Raw genomic sequence first — 16,091 nt, 5'->3', positions numbered from 1 at the left:
AACTGCAGTGCTGAGGCTAGAAAGAGAGAAACAGGAGATCAAATGGAGTAGGACTGCAACACCTTAGAGTTGGGGGACAGGGCTGGGTGATCTAAAGGGTTGTAGGGAGCACAGCAACAGTGAAATGACCTTTTGGTTAGAATGGCCTTCTCTTGTCTCAGTCTCAGAGCACGACCATCCAGAGACATCACGTCAGCTGCAGTTGTCAGTGACAAAATGCTCAGGGTTATAAGTGAGTTTTGCGGCTAAATCTGACACAATATGAATGTCCACTTAAATGCTGTGACTGTCACTGTCTAGAAAGGAAAGAATTGGGCATGCATAGAGATGCAAATATAAAGAATTTGAGGAGAGATGCAACTTTGTCCCCACAAAGGAATGCCAAGTCTACATCTGTGTTACTCAATGCCCCTTGTGTTACATCATTCTTTACTGTGTTTTATCAGTCACATATGGAAGAATATGTGAGTAATAGATACAGAAGAAAGGACTGTTGTGATGAGATGAGTGAATGAGAGCTGAATGGGGACAGAGTGGTTCCCATGTCCCATCAGCTGCTCTGTGAGTAAAATGTCACCTTATAGCAAAGAAACAACAGAACCCCAACATATGCGATCAAGGCTGGCACACCAGCATCAGAGGCTCTTAATTCAGTGTTGCCCATCCTGGGTACTGAGGGCACACTGGCCTTCAGAGACAGCTCCGCCACCACGCAGGCTAGGAAATAGTGGGCCATCCTCTTTTTAACTGTGTCCAGATCAAGAAAGGCCATGGCAAGCTGAAGATCTGCTCCAGGTGGGAGGAGAACAGATGTGACAACAGAACAGGTGGAGGAGAACAGATGTGACAACAGAACAGGCGGAGGAGAACAGATGTGACAACAGAACAGGCAGGAGGAGAACAGATGTGACAACAGAACAGGCAGGAGAAGAACAGATGTGACAACAGAACAGGCGGGAGGAGAACAGATGTGACAACAGGTGGAGGGAGAACCGATGTGACAACAGGTGGAGGAGAACAGATGTGACAACAGAACAGGCAGGAGGAGAACAGATGTGACAATAGAACAGGCAGGAGGAGAACAGATGTGACAATAGAACAGGCAGGAGGAGAACAGATGTGACAATAGAACAGGTGGGAGGAGAACAGATGTGACAACAGAACAGGCAGGAGGAAAACAGGTGACAACAGGTGGAGAAGAACAGATGTGACAACAGAACAGGTGGAGAAGAACAGATGTGACAATAGAACAGGTGGGAGCAGAACAGATGTGACAACAGAACAGGTGGAGGAGAACTGATGTGACAACAGAACAGGTGGAGGAGAACAGATGTGACAACAGAACAGGCAGGAGGAGAACAGATGTGACAACAGAACAGGCAGGAGGAGAACAGATGTGACAACAGAACAGGCGGGAGGAGAACAGATGTGACAATAGAACAGGCAGGAGGAGAACAGATGTGACAATAGAACAGGCAGGAGGAAAACTGATGTGACAACAGGTGGAGGAGAACAGATGTGACAACAGAACAGGTGGAGGAGAACAGATGTGACAACAGAACAGGTGGAGGAGAACAGATGTGACAATAGAACAGGTGGAGGAGAACAGATGTAACAACAGAACAGGCAGGAGGAGAACAGATGTGACAACAGGTAGAGGAGAACAGATGTGACAACAGAACAGGTGGGAGGAGAACAGATGTGACAACAGAACAGGTGGAGGAGAACAGATGTGACAATAGAACAGGTGGGAGGAGAACAGATGTGACAACAGAACAGGCAGGAGGAGAACAGATGTGACAACAGAACAGGGGTGGCGGCCTAACAGATGTGGACATAGAACAGGTGGAGGAGAACAGATGTGACAACAGAACAGGCGGGAGGAGAACAGATGTGACAATAGAACAGGCAGGAGGAGAACAGATGTGATAATAGAACAGGTGGAGGAGAACAGATGTGACAACAGAACAGGCAGGAGGAGAACAGATGTGACAACAGGTGGAGGAGAACAGATGTGACAACAGAACAGGCAGGAGGAGAACAGATGTGACAACAGAACAGGCAGGAGGAGAACAGATGTGACAACAGGTGGAGGAGAACAGATGTGACAACAGAACAGGCAGGAGGAGAACAGATGTGACAACAGAACAGGCAGGAGGAGAACAGATGTGACAACAGGTGGAGGAGAACAGATGTGACAACAGAACAGGTGGAGGAGAACAGATGTGACAATAAAACAGGTAGGAGGAGAACAGATGTGACAATGGAATGAGAGTGGGATTCTGACTGTTGCTTAGTGTGGTCATGAAAGCCACCAGATGACTCAGGGATGGAAACAGGCTCACCAGACCTCGCCGGCTCCAGACACTAGGTCTGGCATCTGCACAGGTCACCAGGAGGTGCTGATCCTGCCACTTCAGGAACCCCACCTTGAAAACCACTGACCTAGCTCCTAAAACTGGGCTAAACAATGAATTTCCCAAATTTGATAAATTCTATTTATGTGAAAACATGTCTGGAACACTGAATCTTGACTAAATACCAAATGGTTTAAATATGTGTGTGCATGTGTAAATGTACATGTGTATGTGTGCGTGTTCATATACATTTGAGTGTATATGCGCATGCATGCACGTGTGTGTATATGTGTATGTGCATATGTGTGTACATGTGCATGCTTATTTGCATGTGTATATGTATGTGTGTGAATGTGTGTGCATATGTGTGTGCATGTGCACATACATTCACATGTATGTATATGTGAATATGTGTCTGTTTGTACATGTGTGTGTACACGTGTGTGCAAGTGTGTATCTCTGTGTAGAGACAGAGAAGATGGTAAACAGATGGTATGAAACACAAGCAGCTGGTGAGACTCCCTGAGGGGTGTGTGGGATCTTAATGTCACCTCCTTGCAGCTTTATTTAAGCTAAAATTGTAGCTAAATTAAAAAAGCCCAGAATACCTCACAGTGAACTACTGTCCCTCGCCTACAGTTCTCATTAGTGGTGAGACTGGTCACCATCCTGGACTCCACAGTATGTGTCCTCACACATTGCAGGGGGTAGAAGTCAGCTTGTACACCTCACCAATCAGAGAGAGTGTTCCTTAATAATTTATTTTTATTTCATGTGCATTGGTGCATTGGTGTATTGCCCACAAGTGTGTCTGTGTGAGGGTGCCAAATCCTCTGGAACTGGAGCTACAGATAGTTTTGAGCTGCTATGTGGGTGCTGGGAATTGAAGCCAGGTCCTCTGGAAGAGTAGCCAGTGCTCTTAGCTGCAGAGCCATCTTTCCAGCCCCCAGGAGAGTGCTACTTAATATGCGAGACAGTCGTTATATCTTCAAACAAAATTGAGTGTGTGAGCCCCTTTTCTGAACAGAGGGCCACTCTGCTCAGAGCTTTTGAAATGTGAGAGGAAATATGGGAACGACTGTAGTGCAGATGTTGAGGAATTTGGACAAAAGCACAGCTTTCCTCACTCTTTTCCTGGGGCCAGTAAGAGCTGGCCCAGAAGAGTACAGAACATCACTGCGGCGTGCATGGTTCAGTGAGGCGTGCAGCGGTTCAGTGAGGCGTGCAGTGGTTCAGTGAGGTGTGCAGCGGTTCCCGTGTGCAAGTTCAGTGAGCTGCAAGCAAACTAACACCGTAGGGTTAGGCATTCGTGAACATTAAGCTCACTGCCAAGACTCGGTAACTCATGCTGGGACAAACCGCACATGTGTCCCTGCAAGGCACACTACCGTCTTCTCAGGCTAAGAACGTTACACAACACAGGTGCATAGGAACATGAAGTAAACAGAGGACGTTTTCAAGCCATGAAATTTCCACTTTAAAAAAAAACTCATAGAGATTGTCCAGTGGTTAAGCATACTTGCTGATTTTGTAGAGGTTCCCAGCGCCCGCACGATGGCTCACAAGCATCTGTGACTACAGTGGCAGGCGATCTGATGCCCTCGTTTGTCCTCTATAGGGTTGCACACCTACACACATGCCCATAAAAACACTCATACATGTAAAAAATAATTTTGTTAAGTTTAACCCCACAAAAATATGGAATATTTGTGCTAGCTTCTTTTATGTTGCTATGTACAAATTACCCAATAGAAACAGCTTATGAAGCAGCTTCATTTTGGTTCACGGTTTCAGAGGGATGGCAGCTCATCATAGAGGTCGGGGCATGGCATGGAGAGCCACATATAGCAATGGACAGAAGCAGAGAGCCGAAAGCCAGAATCCAGGGCTGGGCACGATTGCCAAAGGCCGCCCTTCCACCTGCTAGGTTTCACCTACTCTAGATCTGCAGCAACAGCAGCACAAGCTGCAGACTGGGGGTTCACGGAGCACGTTGGTGTGCCGGGGCTATCCAGGCTCCCCTTGATAACTAGGTGAAGCCAAACAGATATGACAAGCCGAAGGCATTAGCCATGTAGGAGCTGGAACAAGAAGGCAGGGGGCGCTCTAGCACGATCTTCGCGGGATCACAGGAGAGGAATGTTGTGCCTGGCCTCCACTCCTCCACCGCCTTCTCCGCCCCCCTCATCCCCCCCCCCCGCCCCCGCCACTCTGAAAATCTACAAGTCAGTGCAAGGACTCGCTTGGGAGTTACAAATGCATCTTAGAGAACAGGCACATTTGCAAATGCAGAATTCAAAATATTGGAAGATCGTGTTAATACTAAAGCCGAAAGCCGAAAGCTTTGGTCACTGGCCTCTCAAAGCCTGCCTCACAGCTCAGCTCCAGGCTGCTCCGTGGAGCTTTAACCCTGAGAACCATGGGCTGGGGTTAGGGGACGGGGGGGGGGGGGGGGGGGCAGTGGGGGAGGGGGTCTCATGCGGAAGTATGCACATGTTCCCGTTCGAATTTTTAAAAGAGGAGCCAGATGGTGACGCCTGTAATCCCAGCACTCAGGGAGTCACAGGCAGGCAGATCTCTGTGAGTTCGAGGCCAGCCTGGTCTACAGAGAGTACAGGACAGCGGAGCTGCCTCGCCAGGCCACAGGGGAAGAGAATGCACTCAGTCCTGATGCAACTTTATGTGCTGGGGTGGGTTGGGGGTGTCCCCCTCTTTTTCTAATGAGTAGGGGAGGGGGGATAGGAGAAGATGGAGGGAGGGTGGGACTGGGAGGAGAGAAGTGAGCTATGAGTGGGATGTAAAGTGAATAAATAAAATTTAAGAATAAATTTAAAAAGAAAAGAAAACAAAAAAGAGGAAGAGAAAATGACATAAAACCTTTTGCCAAGATACAAAGAGTCCGAATGAGAAAAATCACTTCTGTTAATGTGAACTCCTTCCATTCTCCCTGCTCAAAGTTTTCATGAGTCTCCATGTAACCAGCATAGCCTCTGAACCCCACCCCGGCCCTACCCCGCACCTCCTGGTTCCCAGGCCATGGAAGAGATGCTCACTGAGCAGGAACAGCAGCTCTCTGGAGGGCTACTTGGAGCGCCCTGGGAAAAGGGAGACTTCTAGACTCAGCTGCCAAAATCACCTTCCCAGATGTTTCAGAGCCTCCTGTGTGAGCCGTGTGTGCGGTGGACAGACTGAGTCTGCAACCCCTGCCCAACCTGCACATGAGATGCAGAAAGTGAGCCTGGAAGCCCTCCGCATCCCTGCTTGTCAGAGCAGTATGGGAAGGAAGGAGGCCATTAATGCCAGCACAATCCAAATGTCTCCTTTGCCCATCAACGGGGTGAACTTCTTCCGTCCCTGGACTGACTAGTAGTTCAAGTGTCTATGAGCTTTTCCTGCTCGTTCCTTCACGCTTACTACAAATGTCCCCGTGACTCGCATAAGACAAAAGAAAAAAAAGAGCAAAGGAACCAACACACCACACACACACACACACCATACACACACACACAAGCACACACACCACACACACACACCATACACACACACACAAGCACACACACATGAACACACACACAAGCACACACACATCACACACACACACACACACACACACACACACACACACACACCTGCTGTCTCTGGTGCCTGACAGCAGAACATGGGCTCCTTTGGAGGCCACACAGGCTGCCCTTGAAGATCTCACAATGTTATTCATCCCTATGCTGCCCTGGCCTTTTTGCTCAACCTGGAGAGCAGGGACCATAGAGAGCACTGCTCTGCACTCTCAGGGGCATCCTTCCTCACAAAGGTCCCTGCCCCTCCCCCCACCCTCCCCCCCCCCCTGCCTCTCCCCTTCCCCCTCCTCCCCCAGGCTTCCAGGAAGAAAGCATCCTGGTGATGCTGCTCCCCTCTGTGAGGTCACAATGGGGCTGCTCAGAGTGCCGCCTCTACTAGCGTTTGTCTGCTATGAACTCGTTACCTTTATTTCCTCCCTCTCCATCACCTCAGCTGTCAAACACACTGGGGCAAAGATTCTCCAGGGAGACAAAGCTGGCAGTGCCAAGGGGGAAAGCCGCACCATCTGTGGGTGGCACCGTCTTCTGCCAGGCACCTGCTCTTCTCCATCAAGGGACCCACCTGCTCTGTTGCTGTGTTTACTGAGAGCTACATGAGCAGCTGTGGAAATCCCGGAGCTTCCGGGAGGGCTCCTTGCTTAGCGCACTGTCACTCACTTGCCTTGGCGGAGACTCTCAGGAAGAGGGGCCCAGGAGCTCAGGCCAGAGCTCGGGCCAGAGTCAGATCATGCAGAGGAGCATGTGCTGCCAGACATGGCTGGTGGAGCATGGCACCAGGCTGGCCACCTTAGTCGTACCAGATGTGCAGGTGTCTGCGGCTGACATCATAGATCCATCATCCCTTCGTACCTTCCAGATAGCTGTCCCCCACACTTGCTCCGTACCTTTTCTGGAATAAGTAGGTCCCTGCTGGGTCCACATGCCCCAGTGTGGGACAGGACAAGAGAGGTACCACATGCAGAGCTTTGACGGTCGTTAGACAGAGCTCCTGTGAAGAAAGAGCTAACCACAAGGGTAGACCAGCCTTCATGCCTCAGTCTCATAGAAGGGGGCTACGGTTTTCTGTAACTGTCTCTGTCTTGCATATGAGCAGGAGGATGAATACTTAGATTACTGTTGTGGACTATGAAATGGCTTTGTCCTTTTACCCTGGAGGCCACATGGAGAGAACCTATCCAAGCCAAGGCAGGAGGTTCCACTGTCACCACACACAGCATACTGTGTCCACAGGTGCTGGCCACAAGTCCCAGAAGGGCAGAGAGACAGCCTGTTCTGGTGGCATTCCAACCCCCTCCTAGGGACAAGATCAACTTGTGACTTCCCAGTGCAGCACAAGCAAAGTGCCTCACAGGGCAAGCATACAGGCAGGCATGCAGACTGAGCTGCATGGCCCATGATGCACACACCACACAGCAGGGACAGGGCAGGTGCTGCAGACCAGGCATGGCGATACTCCTTCAATCCCAGAACTCAGGAGGCAGGGGGATTGAGAGTTTGTGGCCATCCTGGGTTATACAGGGAGATACTGTCTCAAAAAATAAAGTCAAAAGGGAAACTGAGAGGCAGAGAAAGATATTCAGACTCTTCAGACCTGGGGACAGTGTGACAGTCACTCCCAATCCAGGGACAGCGTGACAGTCACTCCTAATCCAGAGACAGTGTGATAGTCATTCCTAATCTGGGGACAGCGTGACAGTCACTGCTAATCTGGGACAGTGTGATAGTCATCATTCCCAGTCCAGGGACAGTGAGGGCTACGCTGTGTGCTGCACACAGGTACAGGAGCAGGATGACCCTACCCCTCTCATCACCACATGTCATTGTCATCTGCATCTATCTCCTGATACAGAGTTAGCTATTCAGGAAAGGAGGCCAATGGTTTAAAAAGTACTGGCCAAGGACTCTATTTCTGGATTAGCGTGAGTTTGGGATTTTTCTTATTTTTCTCATGCAAAAGCAAAGACATGCTTCTCCCCCTCCCTCCCCCCCGCCTTAGCGCGGCCGGGCCTGCAGGTCTGCGTGGAGCCACGGTTGCAGGGTTGTGTATTCCACAGAATGGGGTTCGTGAAAGTCGTGAGGAATAAGGCCTACTTTAAGAGGCACCAAGTGAGATTCCGAAGGTGGCGAGAGGGTAAAACTGACTACTACGCCCGGAAATGACTGGTGATCCAGGACAAAAATAAGTACAACACACCCAAGTACAGGATGATAGTCTGAGTCACCAACAGAGACATCATCTGCCAGATTGCGTACGCCCGTAAGAAGGGGACATGATAGTCTGCACAGCGTATGCACATGAACTGCCAAAGTACGGTGTGAAAGTTGGCCTGACAAACTATGCTGCAGCCTACTGCACTGGCCTGCTGCTGGCCCGCAGGCTTCTCCATAGGTTTGGCAGGGACAAGATCTACGAAGGCCAGGTGCAGGCGACGGGAGACGAGTACAATGTGGAAAGCATTGACGGTCAGCCTGGTGCCTTTACTTGCTATCTGGATGCAGGTCTTGCCCGAACTACAACTGGCAAGAAAGTTTTTGGGGCCCTGAAGGGAGCTGTGGATGGAGGCTTGTCTATCCCTCTCAGTACCAAACAATTCACCGGTTATGACTCTGAAAGCAAGGAGTTCACTGCAGAAGTGCATCGGAAGCACATCATGGGTCAGAACATTGCAGACTACATGCGATACCTAATGGAGGAAGATGAAGATGCATACAAGAAACACTTCTCTCAGTACATAAAAACAACATCACTCCAGACATGAAGGAGGAGATGTACATGAAAGCTCATGCTGCTATCCGAGAGAATCCAGTCTATGAGAAGAAGCCCAAGAGAGAAGTGAAGAAGAGGTGGAACCATCCTAAAATGTCCCTTGCCCAGAAGAAAGATCGGGTTGCTCAAAAGAAAGCGAGCTTCCTCAGAGCTCAGGAGCAGGCTGCTGAGAGCTAAAGCAGTTTTCTATGAAGAGTTTTTTTTTTTCATAAAGACAATAAACTTATTGGCCAAAAAAAAAAAAAAAAAAAAAAGCAAAGACATGTTAAAACAATCCTTTTCAACACATGAATGAAGTACATGTGAGAAAAAGATTAGAGATAAATTATCTTTAGGTGATTCATTCTCCCTCTCCCTCTCCCCCTCTCCCCCTCTCCCCTCTCCCTCTCCCCCTCTCCCCCTCTCCCCTCTCCCCCTCTCCCCCTCCCCCTCTCCCTCTCCCCCTCCCCCTCTCCCTCTTCCCCCTCTCCCTCTCCCCCTCCCCCCTCTCCCTCTCCCCCTCCCCCCTCTCCTTCTCCCCCTCCCCCTCTCCCCCTCCCCCTCCCTCTCATGTGCTGGGATAGAATCTAGGACCTCGCACACACTACACAAACAGCACACCTCTTAGCCACACACTCTAGTCCTTGGGTGACTTTTAATTAATTTTCCTACTTGTCTAATTTTAAATTTAATTACAACAAGTTCATAAATAAAAAATAAATTGTTGAAATTAAATGCCAGTGATTTTTATCTGTAAAATAAAAGAATGTTAATGGGAAATTTCCAAACTGTAGAAACTATACAGAGCCAAGCCTGACGACTGAAATGAGCTGGTGACTCCCTCTGGCAGAGAGATCAGGCCACTCTGGCCACATCTTTGCAAAGAACCAATAAAATTCTCGGAGCCTTCAGCACCTGCCACTCATCCTGACCTGGGATAGACTGGGCAGTCTCTGGAAGGTCCCCGAGCTGGTCCAGTTCGCCTTGCAAGAGCCTTCCAAGCCTCTCCATGGGCCTTCTCCATCCCTCACAGTGTCCTAGGGAGCTGGGGTTGGTGGCATACATCTTTCATTCTTGCCACTGATGTCAGGTGGGCTCTGGAGAGCTTGAAACCTTCCTCTTCCAAACCAATATGTGCTTCTTTCTAAGCATCCATTGTGGAGGGCCACTTCAGTGGTCTCACCTTGCACAGCCTGATTCCCCAGCTACATGCCATTCTTTCCAGTGTGACAAGGAAGGAGACTGTTACCTAATGTCACTCGCATGTGCAAGCTCATGCACACACATGTACACACACACACACCCTTCCCCCCCCACACACACACACACAGAGAGAGAAAGAGAGACAGAGACACATCCTTGACATGCTCAGAGCATTTGCTCTGGTCCAAGGCTGATTAAACTTTGCTATTATCAATTCCTTTTCATCCAAGAAGCTTTTAGGCAACCCCAGATATGCAGGTATATAAAAGTCGTAGCCATGGATAATATGCCATAAGAAACTTAGAATAGCTGGGCATGGTGGTGCACATCTTTAATCCCAGCACGCAGGAGGCAAGGGCAGGTGGATCACTGAGTTCAAGGCCAGCCTGGTCTATAAAGTGAGTCCAGGACAGCCAAGACTGCACAGAGAGATCCTGTCTTAGGAAAAGAAAGAAAGAAAGAAAGAAAGAAAGAAAGAAAGAAAGAAAGAAAGAGAAAGAAACTTAGAATAGTTCCTTTGTATACATGTAATTTAATCATTTGTTGAATAATAAAGCAAATTTGCATAGCAGTAGATGGATGTCCCTTGTTTGTCCAACACAATCCAGTCCAAGGACAAAGTAATCTGATGAGAATCACAGGTTGAGAAACAACACTTCAACACTTTGTTTCCCGTAACTAAACAACCATGCTTGGGTAGGAGCAGGAGAATACAGCAGAAACCCTGACTTTCATCGTTGAGTTGCCTCGAATCCCGCCTGAGGTGCTTCAGGCAGTATGGACAGCCACAACAGAACATGCCTGGTGGCTGCAGTGAGCCCAGGCTACCGTGTGGTGTCACAACAGAACACGGGTGCCTGGTGTGAATTTGGAACCCAGGATACAGTGAAGTCCCAGGATGCAACACAGGTGAGGATGGTTGGAGACACTCAGATTCCCTACACACTTGGCTTGGGAAATAATTTTTGGTAATTGCACATTTTAAAACCTTCTGCTATTGCCAAACTTCTGGTGACTCTACATTCAGTTATTATGTGGCGGCCATGCCCCACGGCTGAAGCAGCTTTACTCCAGCCTCAGGTTAAGCCAAGTTATCCGGCACACTGTGCGTCTTACAGTGGGGAACGGCGTGCTTTGTGCAGTGTGAAGGTCACTGCACTGAGTAAAGTCAGATGGCGTGTGGGTACAACCCGAATCACTGTGAAAACAAAAGGCACGTGGTTCACAAACAGAACTGTGGCAAGCTGAGTGCCCTCTGTACTGAAGTGTAAACTTTCAGATAGAGGTCACAGAGTCTTGTCCCAAACCAAGTCACCAAACACCTGTCACTTCTTCAGAGGTTGTGAGTGTGGACCCTACTACAGGCTCCTCGGCCACAGAGCTGGCTCATTGGAGCAGAGCTTCTGGCTTGTTTCAGGGGCCAGAACAGCAAGGACAGGAACTCTCTATGACCCCAGACCAGCTCTAGGCTATGGACATGTTGCACCTGCCTAGAGCTGACAGAAGGGAGCCCTAGGCTCACTACCTTGAGAGAACTGAGCCTGGGGGTGCGTGGCATCAGCATTCTCAAAGCCTTGCATTATGAACTCAGCTGTGTTCCCATGGGGACTGATCTGGAGCCTATTCTGGGCTATTTGTCCCTCCATGTCGGGGACAAGAACCTCCCCCTGGTATGGGCCCAGGGGAGTCCTTGTGACCACCAAGGCCTCTGATGACAGGCTACAGCATTTCCTGAAGGCTCTACTTGCTGCCATCTCAGTCTTAAGGTCAGAGCCACAAGCATTCCTTTGGTCCCTATCCCACGATGTCTCAGGGAAATGGATTCTGGCAGGCAGCTTTTCAGCAACAACCAATCCAGCTACCCTCCCCTCCTGAAACAGAAGGAACGGTTTCAGGGTCTCGGAGATGAAACTGGGTTAATATACCAAGCTGTTTGGTAAGAAAGAGAACCCTGATTTCAAAGGCATTAACACATGCAGAGTTTGAAACAGGACCCATGAAATCCTAACAGCTGCCATTTGACTACTCTGTGCTGCCTGTGGCTCAGACAAAACAGCCTGGCTCACTTACAAGTCACCTTAACCTGGGTTCCATTTTGCTATCTCCCCAGTGTCATACAAGGGACACTACGACTGAGATGACTGCAAGAACCTGGACAGCTAGTAAGGCCAAGGGCATGTCTGGGCAGCTAGCTCCAGAGATTTAATGCCCTGATCACGTTTCCACATCCATAAAGGGAAGGCCACTCAAGGGTCACGCCATGCCTCGATTCTGCATCCCCTTGGTGAGAAACAATGTCTAGCTACTTGTGAAGTTCAACAAATGCCGTGTGAGGACCAAATGCCTTAGTGAGAGCAGAGATGCTAGGGGCTGAGTGAATAAGCCAGGAAGAATATGTGGCCCAGTGGAGGTGCAGTCCAGGGAGCCATGGGTTTTCTGTCCTTGGATATAAGATGGAGATGGTTGCCATGATTCCCACAGTCACAACCCACTGTTCCATCACCCTCTGACCCTCCTGCCCCAGAGGATGGTGACCCAGGCTCCATATTCTCAGATGGAGACCTCATAGCATATTACAGCACCTGGGACCTAGGATGAGGACCCCTTCCTGGAGCTGCACTGACTGTCTCCTGGGCTCATCTCAGCCACCTACGATAAAGACAAGACTAAGATGCATATAGCAAGCACGGGGGAGCGTGACCCAGGAGCCAGCTGGCCTCAACCTACAAACTTTTGCATGGAAGTTCAAGAAAGCAAGGCAGGCCTTTGGAGCAGGCCAAGACAAGAGACGGAGTCTGCACTGCCAGCTTGTTTCAGGGGCGGAAGGCATTTGTACTCACTCACTGGCCCCATACGTGTCAGCTGTGTAAGTTTTGATGATTGCCGTGTGCTTCCTGGTGCTGCTGGGCAAGACACCATCGTGAAAATGAGCATGTGAGGGTGTAAGTAGGCCTAGGGCTCAGAGAAAAAATAGCTCGTTTCCTTGACGTAAGTTCCCGGGAAGCTAGCTGCCTAGCATGAGGAATGGCAAAGTAAGTGATCCCAGATAATTCAACAAAAACCCAAAAGAAGGAAGAAGCCCACACTTTCATACAAAGGTAAGAGCTCAGAGTTAGGGTTAGAGAGGACAAGGCCCAGGGTGACGGCGACCACGCTGCAAGGCACGGACCCAAGGAGGACGTTTCATCTGCTAACAACAGCGCTCGGTGCTGCCTATTGTGGGTGCTGTGAGGTTTCCTCTGCTTATTTCTTTTCCCCATGAGGATAGGTTTCAAATTCTTTGCTATAAAGCCCAGAATGACAGCCAAGATACAGCAGAACTCACCTTTGGCTATTTTTAAGCAGAATAACTGGTTCATATTCTAAGTGCATTAGTGCATTCGTCTGGTCCCGTGTGCATATGCTGGGCATGAGGCTAAATGTGGGTCAACGTATTTAAAACACGATTTCATCAGCCCCGAGCACATGCATGTGTGTTTTACCTTTCGTTGACTAAAGAGCACCGCACTGTGAGGACTGCGTGGAGTGTACCTTGTTTCAGGTGTCATAGTTTCTTAGAAAAGAAGGAAGGCACGCAGAGGTCATGTAGAGGTCACGTGCAAACAACACACCAATCAAAGCCAGGGGGTTACCATCCACAGATTCTGACATCTTGGGGGCGGGAGGCCTGGAACCCATTCCATAAGCACCAGACCTCATCAGAACCAGTGCCCAGCATTTTCTAGAACCAATAGACTGTATGACACAATGACTTGTGCTATCTTTAAAAATAAAGATGTCTTCAGTGCGCAACAACATTAAGGAAAAAAACAAAAGTTGACTAATAATAATGCCAACAATTGCCACTAAAAGGAGCACAATCACAAGGCATTAAACAGCCGTCACAGGGCCCCAAAGATGATAAGTAATAATCACAGTTTCCATATTGAAATATGGGGCAGAGCCACGGTTGTGGGTACACACTTATAATCCCGGCAAGCTACAGAGTGACACACACACATGCACAGGGACAGGTACACACACGTGTATGTGCGTGCACACCCGCACACACACACACACACACACGCACAGGCACACATGAACTTACACATCAATTATCTCTAGAATACTTTCTCCCAGGGGCCAAGATTTTTGATGGAACCACTGTATTCCAAAATATCGTTTTGTTTCAAAAAGAAATGTTATTTTAAGAATTGATCCAATCTCTCTCCTGTACTCTAGATAAATTCCTGGTACAGGGCATTCCCATCGAGCTCCACATCACAAAACTGGAAGTGGGAGGAAGGGTTCCCGCTCGCGCTTGGCCTCAGGGTGAGTGCGTCTATGCTGGCCATGATGGAGGCACACTTGCCTGCAAATAAGGCCTGATTTCCACAAGGGGATGGGGGGTGGGAACGGGGGGGGGGTGGAATTTCCAAGTGGTGGCAAGCTTTGTTAGAATGTTGGACTTCAGAGATGCGATTTGCACACCACAGTGGAAAAGCATTTAACCTCGGCCTGGAGCTTCGGATTAGTGAGGTCAGGAGGGACAGACAGGCTCAGAGGAAAACCAGCAATGCATCCTCATAGCTTTCACAGGTAACTATCTGGAGCATCAGTGTATGCTGTCCATGTTTACGCACCAAGCGCATACCCAGACTCTACATTAGTGTCTTCCTGTGTGCAGAAACCACCAGGGTTTCATCTCCATCCCAGTGACCTACAGATAAAAGTAGCTTTCCAACATACATGTTTCCATTGATGTCTGGCGGCCTTGAGCAGCCTAGCCCCACCCAGGTGAGCACATATTGGTAGACAGAGGAGGGGCAAGCATGGGGTTGGGGGGGAGGGAAGCAGAGGAGGATGGGAAGGGGGCGGAGGATGGGAAGACACAGGTGCCACCCGTGTCCAAGTTGGCCAAAGCATAAAGACTCCATGCTTAAGCTAGCGTAAAAGGTCAGCCCGCAGGACTTGGGTGACACCAATTAGCATGATGAGTCCGTCAAGGACACACACACTTTTCTCTGTGGATTTCTCTACTCTCCCTCTCCTTTCTGCCCACTGTCTCCTCTATTCTCTAGCCAAAAAAGAAAAATTAAAAGGTGACTTCAGGAAACTTAACCAGGGACCCTTTAACAGCCACGTGACCTAGGCAAGTCTGGCTGCCAAAACAAAGCCTTTGGTCTGTGACCATGTACAGTATCTCCTTTGCTGGTCAAGTGAGTGTTGGTAGTGGCCCCTCATAGTGGTAAGACACAACAGTGCCACCACTGCCCACTACTGTCCCTCCTGCTCTCCCCCCTGCTCCCCCACTGCTCCTCCATTGACCCCCACTGCCCCTCACTAACCACCACTGCCCACCACTGCCCCCCAGAGCATGAGCCAGAGCATGAGCAGACGCCCAGACCCTGGATGACCCCAGGCACTGGGTGTCTAGAAAAGGGACAAGTACAATGTCGGATGTCCTTGTGCAGGAGAATGGTGGGCACAGAGCCTGGAGCGCCATCAAGCTCTAAAGAGACTTGAACTAGATCACCCAGCACACTGCCTGTCAGTGTGTCCCCAACTCCTTTTCCCCCCAGCACTCTCAAGTGCCCTGTGTCTGCGGCATGATGGAATCTTCAGGAAGGCCAGCCCACCCGCCAGCACCCGCCAGCACCCACTGCCGGCCACACTGAGGGGCCATACCTGAGGAGTGGGCTGGAGGGATGACTCCAGTCTGGGCTGAAGAACTGACTCAGTAGGAGGGCTTCCTCATTTGCCTTAAGATTTAAAACTTTCCTAACAGTGCCTGGAGCTGCGGGTCAGAGGTGACCGACCCACTTGCCTAGAATGTGTGAGGCCCTGGGCTCCTTGCATCCCAGCGCCGGAGGTGGTAGCAGCAATTTTAGTAGCAGCAATACCGTATCCAGGTTGCTGGATAACTCACTTCTCAAATGAAGGATTGAAAAACCCCTCTCTCCCCTGAGGGCTGCCGGGGGAGGGGGTTACGGGGCAGGGGGGGCGGAGTGTGACCAGGGTATGTGAAGACCTGCACCTTTAACCAGCTCGTGCTGTGAGGCCCCTTCACTGTAAAATGGACTGCATCTGAGGAATATGTCAAAGAAGCCTTGGACATCCAAAAGTGGGGACAGGGGACTGGAGGAAAGCTTACTTGGCATGTGTAAAGCCCTGGCGTAGATCTCAGCACTGGGGTGGGGGTGGGGGCCTGTGGCGGGGGATGGGGGGCAG

General features: G+C 49.8%; 1 pseudogene; it reads left to right on the top strand.

Annotated features, from left to right (window-relative positions):
• The first annotated feature begins 7,972 nt into the window (after window positions 1-7,972).
• LOC127209876 (60S ribosomal protein L5-like) lies at window positions 7,973-8,927 on the top strand (annotated as a pseudogene).
• Window positions 8,928-16,091: the final 7,164 nt, after the last annotated feature.

This window comes from Acomys russatus, chromosome 27, assembly GCF_903995435.1.
Source record: "Acomys russatus chromosome 27, mAcoRus1.1, whole genome shotgun sequence".
Taxonomy (NCBI): Eukaryota; Metazoa; Chordata; class Mammalia; order Rodentia; family Muridae; genus Acomys; species Acomys russatus.
The sequence above is the reverse complement of the archived record's forward strand: the minus strand, read 5'-3'. Positions and strand labels throughout refer to the sequence as shown.